Source organism: Ornithorhynchus anatinus, chromosome 3, assembly GCF_004115215.2.
Source record: "Ornithorhynchus anatinus isolate Pmale09 chromosome 3, mOrnAna1.pri.v4, whole genome shotgun sequence".
NCBI lineage: Eukaryota > Metazoa > Chordata > Mammalia > Monotremata > Ornithorhynchidae > Ornithorhynchus > Ornithorhynchus anatinus.
Genome location: NC_041730.1, coordinates 4446465 through 4463217, shown reverse-complemented (window position 1 = coordinate 4463217; position 16753 = coordinate 4446465). Strand labels below are relative to the sequence as shown.

The 16753-nt window shown below is 53.5% G+C and overlaps 1 protein-coding gene across 3 annotated transcripts in view; it reads right to left on the bottom strand.

Moving 5' to 3' along the window:
* The window catches only part of SIGIRR (single Ig and TIR domain containing), a 59989-nt gene that overhangs the window by 42727 nt on the left and 509 nt on the right, over positions 1–16753 (bottom strand). For 2 of the 3 annotated variants that reach the window (XM_029061311.2, XM_029061312.2), the window contains exons 1-2: positions 12258–12355; positions 7195–7321 (exon numbers count right to left, since the gene is read on the bottom strand). The gene's annotated coding sequence lies outside the window, so the exon portion shown is untranslated. Of the gene's footprint in view, positions 1–7194; positions 7322–12257; positions 12356–16753 lie in introns of those variants that run through there. The other variant, XM_039911347.1, reaches the window with a different exon arrangement.

The following is a 16753-nucleotide window of genomic DNA, read 5'->3' as shown; positions in this document are numbered from 1 at the left end:
GAAAAGCGGGGGTCAGTCAGGGAAGGCCTCTGGGAGGAGGAAGCGACCCTTCAGTAAGTCTTTGAAGCGGGGGAGAGTCACTGTTCGTGACATTCGAGGCCTAGCGGCTGCAGCCCGGGCCTGGGAGTCGGAAGGGCCCGGGTTCTAAACCCGACGCCGCCCCCCGTCTGCTGGGTGACCTCGTCGGGCAAGTCTGGGCCTCCGTTCCCTCATCTGTAAAATGGGGATTAAGAGCGGGAGCCCCACGCGGGACAGGGACCGTGTCCGACCCGACGATTTCGTATCTATCCCGGCTCTTAGAACGGTGCCTGGCACGTGGGAAGTGCTTAACGGATACCACGGTTATTATTACTCTCCCCAGCGTTTGGTCCGGTGCTCTGGATCCAGGAAGTGCCCGATAAATAGTGATGATTGATTGACCGGTGGGTACCGGAGCTGCCCCAAACACTGGGTTTTGATGGCCAGGCCTGGGCAGGGTTTTAAAGAGGAATAATAGGGGCTGGACCCTGGAAGCTCGCTGTGGGCTGGGAAAGTTTCTCCCAACTCCGTTGCATCATCCTCGCCCAAGCGCTTAGTCCGGTGCTCTGCACACAGGAAGTGCTCAAAAAAGACAACAACATTCGACTGATTTCCCACCGTAAGCACTCAACCAACCAATCAGTCGTACTTATTGAGCGCTTTCTGGGTGCAGGGGACTGTACCAAGCACTTGGGAGAGTACATTCTCGTCAATCAGTGTTATTTATTGGGCGCTTCCTGGGTGCAGAGCACTGTACTAAGCACTTGGGAGAATAACAATAATAATTATGGTATTTATGAAGCGCTTACTATGTGCCGGGCACTGTGCTAAGCCCTGGGGTGGATGTAAGCAAATCAGGTTGGACGCGGCCCCTGTCCCATGAGGGGCTCATGGTCTCAATCCCCATTTTGTAGATGAGGCAACTGGGGCACAGAGAAGTGAAGTGACTTGCCCAAGGTCACACAGCAGACAAGTGGCGGGGCCTGGATTAATAATAATAATAATACTAATAATAATGTCGGTATTTTTTAAGCACTTACTAGGTGCAGAGCACCGTTCTGAGTGCCGGGGGAGATACAGGGTCATGAGGTTGTCCCACGTGAGGCTCCCGGTCTTCATCCCCATTTTCCAGATGAGGGAACTGAGGCCCCGAGAAGTGAAGTGACTTGCCCAGAGTCACACAGCAGACAAGTGACGCAGCCAGGATTAGAACCCGTGACCTCATGACTCCCAGGCCCGTGCTCTTTTGAGCGCTTCCTGTGTGCACAGCACTGTACTAAGCACTTGGGAGAGTAGTAATAATAATAATAATTACGGTATTTGCTATGCGCTTACTACGGGCCAAGCACCGTTCTAAGCGCTGGGGGAGCTACAAGGTGATCAGGTCGTCCCACGTGGGGCTCACGGTCTTCAACCCCATTTTACAGATTCATTCATTCATTCGCTAGTATTTCTTGAGTGCTTACTATGTGCAGAGCACTGTACTAAGCGCTTGGAATGGACAAATCGGTAACAGATGCGGAAACGGAGGCCCAGAGAAGTGCGATGACTTGACCGAGGTCACCCAGCAGACAAGCGGTGGAGCCGGAATCGGAACCCAGATCCTTCTAGCTCCCAGACCCGGGTTCGATCCACTCGGCCACGCTTTCCTCTAGGCCCCGCCGCTTCTCCGTCAGTCAGTCGGTGCAGCGTGGCTCGGTGGAAAGAGCACGGGCTTGGGAGTCAGAGGTCACGGGTTTGAATCCCGGCTCTGCCGCCTGTCAGCTGGGTGACCGTGGGCGAGTCACTTCACTTCTCTGGGCCTCAGTTCCCTCATCTGTCAAATGGGGAAGAAGACTGGGAGCCTCACGTGGGACAACCCGATGACCCCGTATCTGCCCCGGCGCTTAGAACAGCGCTCTGCGCGTAGTAAGCGCTTAACAAACACCAACATGGTTATTGTATTGCGCGCCGTGTGTAGGGTGCCGTAGTAAGCGCTTGGGCGAGGACAACAGAACAATAAAAATAAATTCTGGGTAGTCAGGCTGGGACAGCTTGGGAAATTCCTTTCTCCTCCACCTTCCTGAGGTGGAAGTTCAAACTCAAGTAGATAAGACGGCAAATTAGAGGCTGGCGGAGGGTGTTGCCCAGCAACTCCAGGGCTCCACTCGGCCTCTCCCCCCTTTCATCTGTGTTCGGAGAACCAGACAGCAGCCGGTCGGAACTCCAAAACCGATCGGGCAGCGCGGCTCAGTGGAAAAGGCACGGCCTCTGGAGTCCGAGATCATGGGTTCGAATCCCGGCTCTGCCACTTGTCAGCTGGGCGACTGTGGGCAAGTCGCTTCGCTTCTCGGTGCCTCAGTGACCTCAACTGGAAAATGGGGATGAAGACTGCGAGCCCCACGTGGGACACCCTGATTCCCCCGTGTCTACCCCGGCGCTTAGAACAGTGCTTGGCACATAGTAAGCGCTTAACAAATGCCAACATTATTATTATTATCAATCCATCGATCGGTGAGGCCTAGAGGAAAGAGACGGGGTCCGGAAGCCCGAGGGACGGGAACTGCATCCTGGTTCCATCATTTTACCCGCTGTGTGACCTCGGGAAAGTCACTTAACTTCTCTTAGAGAAACGGCCCGGCCGCGGGGGAAGTGCGGGGCCCCGCCAGCCAGGGGGCCCGGGAACTAATCCTGTCACCACCACTTATTATTAATAATAATAATAATAATTACAGTTAAGTGCTTACTATGTGGCCAGCACTGTTCTAAGCGCTGGGGTAATAATAATTCATTCGTTCAATAGTATTTATTGAGCGCTTACTATGTGCAGAGCACTGTACTAAGCACTTGGAATCTATAATTTGGCAACAGATAGAGACGATCCCCGCCCAATGACGGGCTCACAGTCTAATCGGGGGAGACGGACGGACAGAATATAATAATGACGATATTTGTTAAGTGCTTACTATGTGTCGAGCACTATTCGAAGCGCTGGGAGAGCTGCAGGGTCATCAGGTTGTCCCGCGTGGGGCTCCCAGTCTTCATCCCCATTTTCCAGAGGAGGGAACTGAGGCCCAGAGAAGTGAAGTGACCTGCCCAAGGTCGCGCGGCGGACAAGTGGCGGAGCCGGGATTAGAACCCACGACCTCCGACTCCCAAGCCCGGGCTCTTGCCACTGAGCCCTCTGAGATGATGAGGGTCTGTTTTATTTGCTCATAAAGAAAACGCGAGGTCACCTACGACCTCGGGGAAACCCTCCGCAAAACCAAAGGTCTTCATTCATTCATTCAATAGTATTTATTGAGCACTTACTATGTGCAGAGCACTGTACTAAGCGCTTGGAATGGATAATTCGGCAACGGATAAAAATAAGACAACCTAATACCATTTGACGGTATTTATTGAGCGCTTACTATGTGCAGAGCACTGGACTGAGCGCTTGAAATGGACAATTTGGCAACAGATAGAGACCATCCCTGCCCACTGATGGGCTTACAGTTTAAACGGGGACTGACAGCTCCAAATTTAAAGCAGACGCTGCATTCTGCTACCTAGGCAGCACAGGGCCCAATAAGGCAGAGAGAGATTAAGAGCTACGAGACAAAATCCGAAAGGTCAGCGTAGCTTTAGTGGAGAGTCAGAGGACATGGGTTCTAATCCCGGCTCCGTCACTTGTCAGCTGTGTGGCCTTGGGCAAGTCACTTAGCTTCTCTGTGCCTCAGTCGTCTCATCTATCAAATGGAGGTGAGGACTGTGAGCCCTATGTGGGATGACCTGATGACCTTGTATCTACCCCAGCGCTTACAACTGTGCTTGGCACATAGTAAGCGCTTAACAAATACCAACACTGTTATCATTATTAATGGAAAGAGCCCGGCCTTGGGAGTCAGAGGTCGGGGGTTCTAATCCCGGCCCTGTCACTTGTTAGCTTGTGAGACCTTGGGCAAGTCACTTCACTTCTCTGTGCCTCGGTGATCTTATCTGTAAAATGGGGATGAAGACTGTGAGCCCCACGGGGGACAACCTGATCACCTTGTATCTACCCCGGCACTTTCGAACAGTGCCTGGCATATAGTAAGCGCTTAACAAATGTCAAGATTATTATTCTTCTCTTTGCCTCAGTTTACTCATCCTGAACATGAGGATTCATTCCCCGTACTCCCTCCTATTTAGACTGTGCCCCACGTGGGACAGGAACTGTGTCCGCTCACTTCACTCTTCTAACGCCAACCTAATCACTGTCCCTCGATCTCGTCTCTCTCACCGCTGACCCGCGGCCTCTGGCCTGGAACGCCCTCCCTCCTCAAATCCCACAGCCAATCGCCCCCCACCCCCCATCCCACTCCCACCTTCAAAGCCTTACTGAAGGCCCATCTCCTCCAAGAGGCCTTCCCAGATTTGCTCCCTTTATTCACCCGTCCCTCAGCCCCACGGCACTCGTGTCCAGATCCACATGCAGCGTGGCTTAGGGAAAGAGCCCGAGCTTGGGAGTCGGAGGTCGTGGGTTCTAATCCCGATTCCGCCACAGGTCAGCTGGGTGACTTTGGGCAAGTCACTTCGCTTCTCTGGGCCTCAGTTCCCTCATCTGTAGAATGGGGATGAAGACGGTGAGCCCCACGTGGAACAACCTGATGGCCCTGTATCTACTCCAGCGCTTAGAACAGTGCTTGGCACATAGTAAGCGCTTAACAAATACCATCATCATTATTATTATTATATTAATGTCTGTCTCCCCATCTAGGGAACACATCTACTGATTCTATTTATGGGACTCTCCCAAGCTCTTAGTCCAGTGTTCCGCACAGAGTAAGTGCTCAATAAATACCACTGAGCATCTGACCGGATCATCTTGTATCTACCCCTGCTTTTAGTGCAGTGCTTATTTATTCATTCAATAGTATTTACTGAGCGCTTATGATTTAGTAAGTGCTTAATAAATGCCACACATTATTATTACTATTATTATTATGGCCCCTCTTGTTGTGGGTAGAGAATTGTTTATCACCTCTGCTGTACTGTCCTCTCACAGTTATTACTGTCATTATTATTGTTATGGCCCATCTAGACTAAGCTCACTGAGGGCAGGGAACATGTCCATCCACAACATTCTACGGTGCTCTCCCAAGCACTCAGTACAGTGCTCCGCACACAGTAAGCGCTCAATAAATACGGCCGCCCGAATGATTGAATGAGAGGAGAATGAGCCACGGCAGGATCCCGAAGCAGCCTGGCCTAGTGGAGAGAGGCCGGGCCTAAGAGTCGGAGGACCTGGGTCCTCATCTCGTCTCTGTCCCCTGCCTGCCACGTGACCTTGGGCAAGTCACTTTGCTCCTCCTGAGCCTCAGTTCCCTCCTCTGCCAAACGGGGATTCAATTCTTGTTTTCCCTCCTAAACAGACTGTGAGCCCCATTGCTGATCTTGTATCTCCCCCAGGGCTCAGTACAGTGCTCGGCACATAAATGTCGGTATTTGTTAAGAGCTTACTATGTGCGGAGCACTGTTCTAAGCGCTGGGGGAGAGACAGGGTAATCTCTCTCACGTCCCACGTGAGGTTCGGTCTTCATCCCCCTTTGACAGATGAGGTCATTGAGGCCCAGAGAAGGAAAGTGACTTGCCCCTCAGTCCCACAGCTGATAATTGGCAGAGCCTGGGATTCGAACCCATGACCCCTGACTCCCAAGCCCGGGCTCTTTCCACTGAGCCACATAGAAAGTGCTTAACAAATACCACTGTTATTAATGTTTTTATCGGTAGCTTCCATATACAGGGATCTGAAAGGGTGTTACTAGTATTTGTAAAGTGGTTACTATGTGCCCAGCACTGTTCTAAGTACTGGGGGAGACACCGGGTCACCAGATTGGACACAATCCTTGGGGCTCACAGTCTTCATCCCCATTTTCCAGATGTGGGAACTGAGGTCCCGAGCAGTGAAGTGACTTGTCCAAGGTCACACTCAGCAGTCAGTCAGTCAGACGACTGTATTTATTGAGTGCTCACTGTGTGCAGAGCAATAAGCGACTTGGTGGAGACCGCACAGGTCTGGGAGCCAGAAGGACCTGGGTTTTAATCCTGGCTCTGCCACCGGTCTGCTCTGTGACCTTGGACAAGTCACTTCACTTCTCTGGGCCTCAGTTCCCTCATCTGGAAAATGGGGGTGAAGACTGGGAGCCCCACATGGGACAGGGACTGTGTCCAACCTGCTGAACTTGTGTCTACCCCAGCCCTTCGAACGGAGCTGGGCACACAGTAAGTGCTTAATAAGTACCATAATTATTAAAATAGAGCAGTATAACAGGCACATTCCCTGTCCACAACGATCTTAGAGCAGAAAACGACGACGACGATGTTGGTGTTTAAGCGCTTACCATGTGCAGAGCACTGTTCTAAGCTCTGGGGTAGATACAGGGTCAACAGGTTGTCCCACGTGAGGCTCACAATCTTAATGCCCATTTGACAGATGAGGGAACTGAGGCCCAGGGAAGTGAAGTGCCTGGCCCACAGTCACACGGCTGACAAGTGGCAGAGGCGGGATTCAAACCCATGACCTCCTACTCCCAAGCCTGTGCTCTTTCCACTGAGCCACGCCGCTTCTCTAAGGGGCGGAGCCGGGACTAGAACCCAGGTCCTTCCGACTCCCAGACCCGGGCTCCGCCCACTAGGCCACGTTGCTCCTCAATTCCTTGATTTTATTTATTCTTGATTCTATTTATTCTTGGTTCTATTTATTTGCTATTGTTTTAATGAGCTGCTCATCCCCTCGATTCTATTTACTGCTATTGTTCTCGTCCGTCCGTCTCCCCCGCTCAGACCGTAAGCCCGTCGAAGGGCAGGGACCGTCTCTATCTGTTACCCGTTTGTCCATTCCAAGCGCTTAGTCCAGTGCTCTGCACATAGTAAGCGCTCAATAAATACTACTGAATGAATGAATGAATTGCGAGATTCCAAGAAGCGGGTGATCTTTCCGGCCCCGCTCCCACATCCCGGCTCCCCCACTCGTCCGCTGGGAGACCCCGGCCAGGTCACTTCACTCCTCTGGGCCTCAGTTCCCTCGTCTGGAAAATGGGGAGGAAGGCCGCGACCCACACGCGGGACAGGGACTCCGTCCACCCCGACCGCCCTGCATCCGCCCGGGCGCTTCGTACGGTGCCCGGCACCGAGTGAGGGCCGGGCGACCACCGCGGTCCGTCGGCTTCTTACCTGGATCTTCCCGAGAAGAGGGGCGAGCGCGACGTGGTGTTCCCAGCGGGTCCCCCGGGATGACGACGACGACGACGACGGTATTTGTCGACCGCCCGCCTCCGACCGAACCTCCGGCTCCGAGGCTCTGAAAGGACCAAGAATGCGGCAGGGCTCGTTTCCCGGCCCCTGGGCATCGGCTCGGTCACCCCCGAGGGGCCCGGGGGACTCTCATTACTATTATAATAATGAAAACGCACGCAGTCGTAATGATATTAATAAGACTTGCGGTAGGTAGTAAGTGCTTAGTAGGTACCGGGCCCCGTAGTGAGCGCTGGGGTGGATCCAAGAAAACCGGGTCAGACCCAGGCCCTGTCCCACGTGGGGCTCACGGTCTCCATCCCCATTTTCCAGATGAGGGAACTGAGGCCCGGAGAATAATAACGATAATATCAGAGAAGCAGCGTGGCTCAGTGGAAAGAGCCCGGGCTGGGGAGTCAGAGGTCATGGGTTCAATTCCCGGCTCTGCCACTTGGCAGCTGGGTGACTGTGGGCGAGTCACTTCACTTCTCTGGGCCTCGGTTCCCTCATCTGTCAAATGGGGGTGAAGACGGTGAGCCTCAAGTGGGACGACCTGATTCCCCTGTATCTACCCCAGAGCTTAGAACAGTGCTCTGCACATAGTAAGCGCTTAACAAATACCAACATTATTAATACCTGTGGTATCCGGTAAGTGCTTACCACGAGCCGGGCACTGTACTAAGCGCTGGGGTGAATACAAGCGAATCGGGTCGGACACAGTGCCCATCTCCCACGGGGATCACAGTCTTCAGCCCCGCTTTCCAGACGAGGGAACCGAGGCCCAGAGAAATGAAACGGCTTGCCCCAGCCCGCCCAGAAGACAGGTGAAGCAGCTGGGATTAGAACCCGGGTCCTTCTGACTACCGTCCCCGGGCCGATGACGGTATTTGTTAAGCGCTTACTACGTGCCAAGCACTGTTCTAAACGCCGGCTGTACCCGCTAGGCCACGACATTAGGTCTCTAGACTCTTAGCTCGTTGTGGACGGGGAATGTGTCTGTTTACCGTGGTACCGTCCTCTCCCAAACCGCTCAGTACAGTGCTCTGCACACAGTAAGCGCTCGAAAACTTCGAGTGACAGACTGCCTGGCACGCCGCTGCCCGTCCAGGCTCCGCTTCACATGTATCAATCGTCTTTATTGAGCACTTCCTGCATGCAGAGCACTGTACTAAGCGCTAAGGAGAGGACAAGAGAACAGAGGCAGGGATTGGGACCGGGGGGGATTGGGAGGGGGGATTGGGAGGCAAGGACAAGACGCCCCTCCGGACCCGTGGCACGGGAGCCTCGGGGGCTTTTGAGGGCGCGGTGGCCGCAGGGCGCTGTACTGAGCGCTGAGGGGAGGACAACAGAACAGGGGCAGGGGTTGGGACCGGGGGGATTGGCGGGGGGGTGTGAGGCAAGGACAAGCCGCCCCTCCGGACCGTGGCACGGGACCTTCGGGGGCCTTTGCGGGCGCGGTGACCGCAGGGCACCGTCCACGCGCTCTCTCGTGGACGGTGGCTGGGCCCCGCCGCTCCGCGGGGAGGCCCTGCCCAACGTCGCCTCCGGCTGCCTCGCTCAAATCCGGTCGGACCACATCTCCTCCTGGCTCCCTCCCGGACGGGCCACCTCTCTTCTCCTCGCTCGCCGAGGCCCGGGCTGCTCGGGCCCCAGGTCATCGGTGGAAAGACCGGACGGAATACGGGCCGGGCCCCTCGAGGCCTCTCGACCTTCGACCGTCGACGACGGAGCCGAAAGGGGGTGGGGAGGTGACATTTTGGAGGCCGCGACGGCGCGCTGGGAGAAAGCCACGTTTCAGTGCCGCGGGGAGGGGGAAGGGAACTCATCGTGAGGGTAGGGGTTGCTGCGCCTCGTGGACAAGGACCGTGTCTGTTTATCGTGCCGTCGTCCTCTCCCCACCACAAAGGACAGTGCTCTGCAACGGTGAGCGCTCCATACATTCCAAGCGCTTAGTACAGTGCTCTGCACACAGCAAGCGCTCAGGAAATACTACTGAATGAATAAATACGGGTGACCGAAGGACCGACCGGCGGTTTGGACGCCAAACCTTCAGGCCCGTGGCCTGTTGGGAGAAATTCTTTTTTGAATGAAGTGTCCATTCCCTTGATTCGATTCATCGTGATTAAATTATCTTGTTTTTGTCCACCTGTCTCCCCCGATTAGACTGTGAGCTCGTTACCGGGCAGGGATGGTCTCTATCTATTGCTGAATTGTCCAATCCAAGCGCTTAGTACAGTGCTCTGCATATAGTAAGCGCTCAATAAATACCATTAAATGAATGAATTATGAAGGAAAGGGTGGCTACACTTGGTGGGCAGGGAATATGTCTGTTTATTAATAATAATGGTGATGATGGTATTTGTTAAGCACTTACTCTGTGCCAAACACCATTCTAAGCACTGGGGCGGGGGGGGGGGGGAATACAAGGTCATCAGGTCGTCCCACGTGGGGCTCACCGTCTTCATCCCCATTTTACAGACGAGGGAACTGAGGCCCAGAGAAGTGAAGTGACTCGCCCACAGTCACCCAGCTGACAAGTTGCAGAGCTGGGATTCGAACCCATGACCTCTGACTCCCAAGCCCGGGCTCTTTCCGCTGAGCCCCGCTGCTTCTCTGCAGAGAAGTGAAGTGACTTACCCGAAGTCACACAGCCGATAAGTGGCGGCGCCGAGATTAGAACCCACAACCTCTGACTCCCAAGCCCGGGCTCTTTCCACTAAGCCAGCGCTGAGTACAGTCCCCCGCACGTGGTAAGCGCTCAATAAATAGGACTGACCAGCTTTTTGGATGCCAAAGCTTCAGGGCCACGGCATGCTGGGAGAAAGCCTCATGTGACTGTTTATTGCTCTGTTGTCCTCTCCCAAGCTCTGAGCACAGTGCCCTGCACACAGTAATCGCGCAATAATAATAATAATAATCATAATGGTGATATTTGTTCAGCGCTTACTATCTGCGAAGCACTGATCTAAGCGCTGGGGGGATAGAAGGTGATCAGGTCGTCCCACGTGGGGCTCCCCGTCTTCATCCCCATTTTCCAGATGAGGGAACCGAGGCCCAGAGAAGTGAAGTGACTTGCCCACAGTCACACGGCTGACAAGTGACGGAGCGGGATCAGAACCCGTGACCTCAATAAATAGGACTGACCGAAAGAAGTCCCAAGAAGACGGGGACAGACGGAGGCTTAAACCTTGCCCGTTTGGCAGGTGGAATGACGGCCAGGTCCCCAAAGTCCGGGAATCGGGGCGAATCCGGCGTTCAGCGACGGTGAGGAAAAGAGCCTGGGCCTGGGAGTCAGAAGGATCTGGGTTCTAATCCCGGCTTCCCGGCTTGTCTGCTGTGGGACCTTGGGCAAGTCACTTGGCTTCTCTTGGCCTCAGTTTCCTCAACTGTAAAATGGGAATTGTATCCCTGTCACCCCTCCTACTAAGCCTGGGACAGGGACTGTGTCCATCCTAATTAACCTGTATCTACCTCAGTGCTTCGAACAGTGCCTGACACACACACAGTACGCGCTTAATAATAACGATGACGGCATTTGGTAAGCGCTTACTATATGCCGAGCACCGTCCTAAGCGCTGGGGTAGATACCAGGTCATCAGGTTGTCCCACGTGGGGCTCCCGCTCTTCATCCCCATTTTCCAGATGAGGTCACTGAGGCCCAGAGAAGTGAAGCGACTGGCCCAGAGTCACACGGCCGACAAGTGGCGGAGCCGGGATTAGAACCCAAGACCTCTGACTCCCGAGGCTTGCTCTTGCCACTAAGCCACGCTGCTTCTCTGCTGCGTAACAAATACCATAATAAACATAAGAGGGAGGGCCCTTTACCATGACCGCACTCACGCAACACCTGTTATATACAAATTATAATAATAACGGTGGAACTCGTTAAGCGCTTATTATGTGTCAAGCCCTGCACTAAGCCCCGGCTTAGACACGAGGCGGTCAGCTCGAACACAGTCCCCGCCTCTCACCGGGACTCACGATCTCCCTAGAAGAGGTATTAAATCCCCATTTTACAGATGAGGAAACCGAGGCACAGAGACATTAAGAAGCGGCAACATTAAGAACGCAAAATACAGCGATAAACAGACACATTCCCTGTCCACCACGAGCTTACATCACCCCAGATGTTTCATTCATTCCTTTGGTGACATTTTATTGAGCGCTTACTGTGTGCAGAGCACTGTACTAAGCGCTTGGGAGAGGACGACAGAACAATAAACCGACACATTCCCTACCCACAGTGAGCTTACATCACCCTAAACGTTTCATTCATTCATTCAGTGGTATTTATTGAGCGCTCACTCTGCGCAGAGCACTATACTAAGCGCTTGGGAGAGTCCGATACAACAATGAACAGACACATCCCCCGCCCACGACGAGCTTACATCACCCCAAACGTTTCATTCGTTCATTCGATCGCATCTAATGAGCGCTTACTCTGCGCAGAGCACTGGACTAAGCGCTTGGGAGAGTCCGATACAACAATAAACAGACACAGCCCCCGCCCACGACGAGCTTACATCACCCCAAACGTTTCAATCATTCATTCAGTCGTATCTAATGAGCGCTCACTCTACGCAGGGCACTGTACTAAGTGCTTGGGAGAGTCCACTACAACAATAAACAGACACATCCCCCGCCCACGATGAGCTTACATCACCCCAAACTCCTCATTCATTCATTCGATCGTATCTAATGAGCGCTTACTCTGCGCAGAGCACTGGACTAAGCGCTTGGGAGAGTCCACTACAACAATAAACAGACACATCCCCCGCCCACGACGAGCTTACATCACCCCAAACGTTTCATTCACTCATTCGATCGTATCTAACGAGCGCTTACTCTGCGCAGAGCACTGTGCTAAGCACTCGGGAGAGGACAAGAGAACACCAGACAGGTTCCCTGCCCCCAGCGAGCTTCCAACCAGTCGCCCGGCTCCCTGCGGCCATCCATGCCCGCCTCCGCCAGCCCCAAGGCCCACCTCCCTTGAGGCCGCTTACCTGAGGCCTGGCAGCTCAGAGCGCCTCGGGCAGACCAGGGCCGCCGGCGGACGACGCCAGACGCGGAACGCACACGGCGCCAGAGTTTCAACGTCTTTTAACGGACGCGGAGGCCAAAGCGGGTCACCCTCACTCGTTCAATCGTATTTATTGAGCCATTACCGTGCCCAGAGCACCGGACTAAGAGGGAGAGGACCACGCAACAATAACCTCGTTCCTGTCTCATAAACCCGCAACCTCGGTGTCATCCTTCACCCCACACATCCGATCCGTCCCCGACACCTGCCGGTGTCACCTTCACAACACCAAGATCCGCCTTTTCCTCTCCATCCAAAGGGCTACCACGTTAGTGCGATCCCTCCTCCTCTCCCTCCCGGATGACCGCGTCGGCCTCCTCTCTGACCTCCCAACCTCCCGCCTCTCCCCACTCCAGTCCGGACTTCCCTCCGCCGCCCTGCTCATCTGTCTACGGAAACGTTCGGGACGCGTCACCCTCCTCCTCGAAAAATCTCCAGCGGTTTCCCATCCGCCTCCGTATCGAGCAAAACCTCCTCCCTCTTGGCTTCCGAGCCCCCCGACCCCGGCCCCCTCCTCCCTCCCCTCCCTTCTCTCCTTCTCCACCCGAGGCCGCACGCTCCGCTCCTCCGGCCTCCGTCTCTCCCGTCCCGCCGCCGACCCCCGGCCCACGTCCCGCCTCTGGCCCCGAACGTCCTCCCTCCTCAAATCCCACAGACGATTACCCTCCCCGACTTCAAAGCCTTACTCGTTCATTCGTTCGATGGTATTTACTGAGCGCTACTGTGTGCGGAGCTTGAAGGCCCATCTCCTCCGAGAGGCCGTCCCAGAAAACCCCCCATTTTTCCTCATCTCCCCCTCCCGCGTCGCCTTGACTCGCTCCCTTTGCTCTTCCTCCCCTCCCCACACCACTTAAGTCCACAGCCCTCATTTTATTTATTTCTATTGATGCCTCTTTATTTGTTTTGATGTCCGTCTCCCCCACCAGACTGTGAGCTCGTTGTGGGCAGGGACTGTCTCTCTTTATTACTGTATTGCACTCTCCCAAGCGCTTAGCACGGTGCTCTGTACCTAGTAAGCGTTCAATAAATACGACTGAATGAACGGATTGCATAAACAATAAACAGACCGGTCCCCTGCCCACAATGAGCTTACAGTCCAGAGACGAGCTGTGTTCGTCAGCCATCACCCCGCGCTGATTTGAGGAGATGCGGCAGCAAGACCGCCTGGATATCGTCATTTATTTATTTCTATTCTGGTCCGTCTCCCCCTCTAAACTATCGGCTCCTTGTGGGCAGGGAATAAGTCTGTTTATTCTTGTATTGTCCTCTCCCAAGTGCTCAGTCCAGTGCTCCGCACACAATAAACTCTCAAAAAATATGATCCAATGAGCACTTAGGTCCATGTCTGTTATTTATTTATTATTTCCATTCATGTCCGTCTTCCCCTCTTGACTCTAAGCTCATTGTGGACGGGTTTACTGTTCTATTGGACTCTCCCAAGCGCTTAGTACAGTGCTCCACACACAGTAAGCGCTCAATAAACGCAACCGAATGAGAGCACTGGAGAGGGCACCTAGGGCCGGGGGGCGGGAGCAGGAGGTGTGGTGACCCGGGCTGATGCAAAGAACCAGCCGTTATGGGACACGATGGCTCCTTCCCCTCCGTTTCCCCGCACCGTGACGCTGAAATGCTTTTCTGAATTCTTTTTCACAATAAGAACAATAATAATAATGCCATTTGTTAAGTGCTTCCTACGTGTTAAGCACTAAACTAAGCACCGAGGTAGAGACAAGTTAATTCGGTTGGACACAGTCCCTGTCCCACTTAGGGCTTCCGGTCTCAATCCCCATTTTACAGATGAGGGAACTGAGGCCCAGAGGAGTGAAGTGACTGGCCGAAGGTCACACAGCAGGCAAGTGGCGGGTCTGTAGTTAATAATAATAATAATAATGTTGATATTTGTAAAGCGCTTACTATGTGCCAAAGACTGTTCTAAGTGCTGGGGTAGATACAAGGTCATCAGGGTGTCCCACGTGGGGCTCCCAGTCTTCATCCCCATTTTACAGATGAGGTCACTGAGGCACAGAGAAGTGAAGTGACTCGCCCAAGGTCACACCGCAGACAAGTGGCAGAGTCAGGATTAGAACGCACGACCTCTGACTCCCAAGCCCGTTGTGGGCCGGGAATGTGTCCGTTTGTTGTTCATTCATTCATTCGATCGTACTTATTGAGCACTTACTGCGTGCAGAGCACTGTACTAAGCACTTGGAATGTACAATTCATTCATTCAATAGTATTTATTGAGCGCTTACTATGTGCAGAGCACTGTACTAAGCTCTCGGAATGGACAGATCGGCAACAGATAGAGACAGCCCCTGCCCTTTGACGGGCTTACAGTCTGTACATGGAATGTACAGAGAAGCAGCGTGGCTCACTGGAAAGAGCCCGGGCTTGGGAGTCAGAGGTCATGGGTTCGAATTCCGGCTCTGCCACTTGTCAGCTGTGTGACTGTGGGCAAGTCCCTCGGTCTCGCCTATCCCGCCGTCGACCCCCGGGCCACGTCCTCCCGCGGTCCCGGAACGCCCTCCCTCCTCACCTCCGCCAAACCGATTCTCTTTCCCTCTTCAAAACCTTACTTAAAACTCACCTCCTCCAAGAGGCCTTCCCAGACTGAGCTCCTCTTCTCCCTCTTCTCCCTCCGCCACCCCCCCTTTACCTCTCCGCAGCTAAAGCCTCTTTTTCCCCTTTTCCCTCTGCTCCTCCACCTCTCCCTTCCCATCCCCACAGCACCGTACTCGTCCGCTCGACTGTATATATTTTCGTTACCCTATTTATTTTGTTAATGAATCGTACATCGCCTCGATTCTATTTAGTCGTCATCGGTTTTTACGAGACGTTCTTCCCCTCGACTCTATCTATCGCCATCGTTCTCGTCTGTCCGTCTCCCCCGATCAGACCGTAAGCCCGTCCAACGGCAGGGACCGTCTCTATCTGTTGCCGACTTGTTCATCCCAAGCGCTTAGTACAGTGCTCTGCACATAGTAAGCGCTCAATAAATACTATTGAATGAAAGTCACTTCACTTCTCTGTGCCTCGGTTACCTCACCTTAGACTGTGACTCCCATTTACACTGTGATCTCCCATTTATACCGTGAGCCCGTTGCTGGGGAGGGATGGTCTCTCTCTGTTGCCCAACTGTCCATTCCAAGACCTTAGTCCAGTGTTCTGCACATAGTAAGCGCTCAATAAATACAACTGAATGAATGAATGAAATGGAGATGAATCAGCGCTCAATAAATACGACTGGATGAATGAATGAATAAAATGGGGATGAAGACTATGAGCTCCATGTGGGACAACCTGATCACCCTGTATCCTCCCCAGTGCTTAGGCAGTGCTTGGCACATACTAAGTGCTCATCAAATACCATCATTATTATCATTACAATAACGCATTGTACATTCCAACATTGTTGCTGCATTGGACTCTCCCAAGTGCCCAGTCCAGTGCCCCGCACACAGTAGGAGCTCAATATGAGTAAATGAATGAATGAGGACACCCCCAGCACCCCTTCTCCCTCAGATCCCCCAAATCAGCCCCTTGCGGGACACCCCCTCCTCTGCCTCAGCTCCCTCCTAGATGCCCCCCATCCCCCACCCACAGAGACACCCGCCTTCCTCAGTTTCCCCCAGGGCGTTCTCTGCCCCCATCAAGGCCAACTTCCTCCCTCAACCTGCCGCCATCGAAGATCCCAACACTTCTCACCCCTCCTCAGGGCCCCCTGACTCCCTCTGTTGCCAAATTCTCCTCTCCGGAGTGCTTAGTCCAGTGCTCTGCACACAGTCAGCGCTCTTTCGTCTTGAGACAGTCATCCGTCTTGAGACCGTGAGCCCGTCGTTGGGCGGGGACGCAGCGGGCTCGGCGGAATGACACTGGGCTTGGGAGTCGGAGGTCATGGGTTCGAATCCCGGCTCTGCCACTTGGCAGCTGTGTGACTGTGGGCAAGTCACTTCATTCATTCATTCAACAGTATTTATTGAGCGCTTACCATGTGCAGAGCATTGTACTAAGCGCTTGGAATGTACAAACCGGCAACAGATAGAGTCCCTGCCCACTGATGGGCTTACAGTCTAATCGGGGGAGACGGACAAAAACAATAGCAGTAAATAGAATCAAGGGGATGAACATCTCATTAAAACAATAGCAATAAATAGAAGCAAGGTGATGTACATCTCTGGGCCTCAGTGACCTCATCTGGAAAATGGGGATGAAGATTGGGAGCCCCATTTGGGACAACTTGATCACCTTGTACTCCCTGCAGCACTTAAAACAGCGCTCAGCGCATAGTAAGCGCTTAACAAATACCAATATTGTTATTAGTATCTGCGGTCCAATTGGACTTTCCAAGCGCTCGGTCGGTTGCCGAATGGTCCATGCGCTTCGTCCAGTGCTCTGCACGCAGTTAGCGCTCAAGCGGCA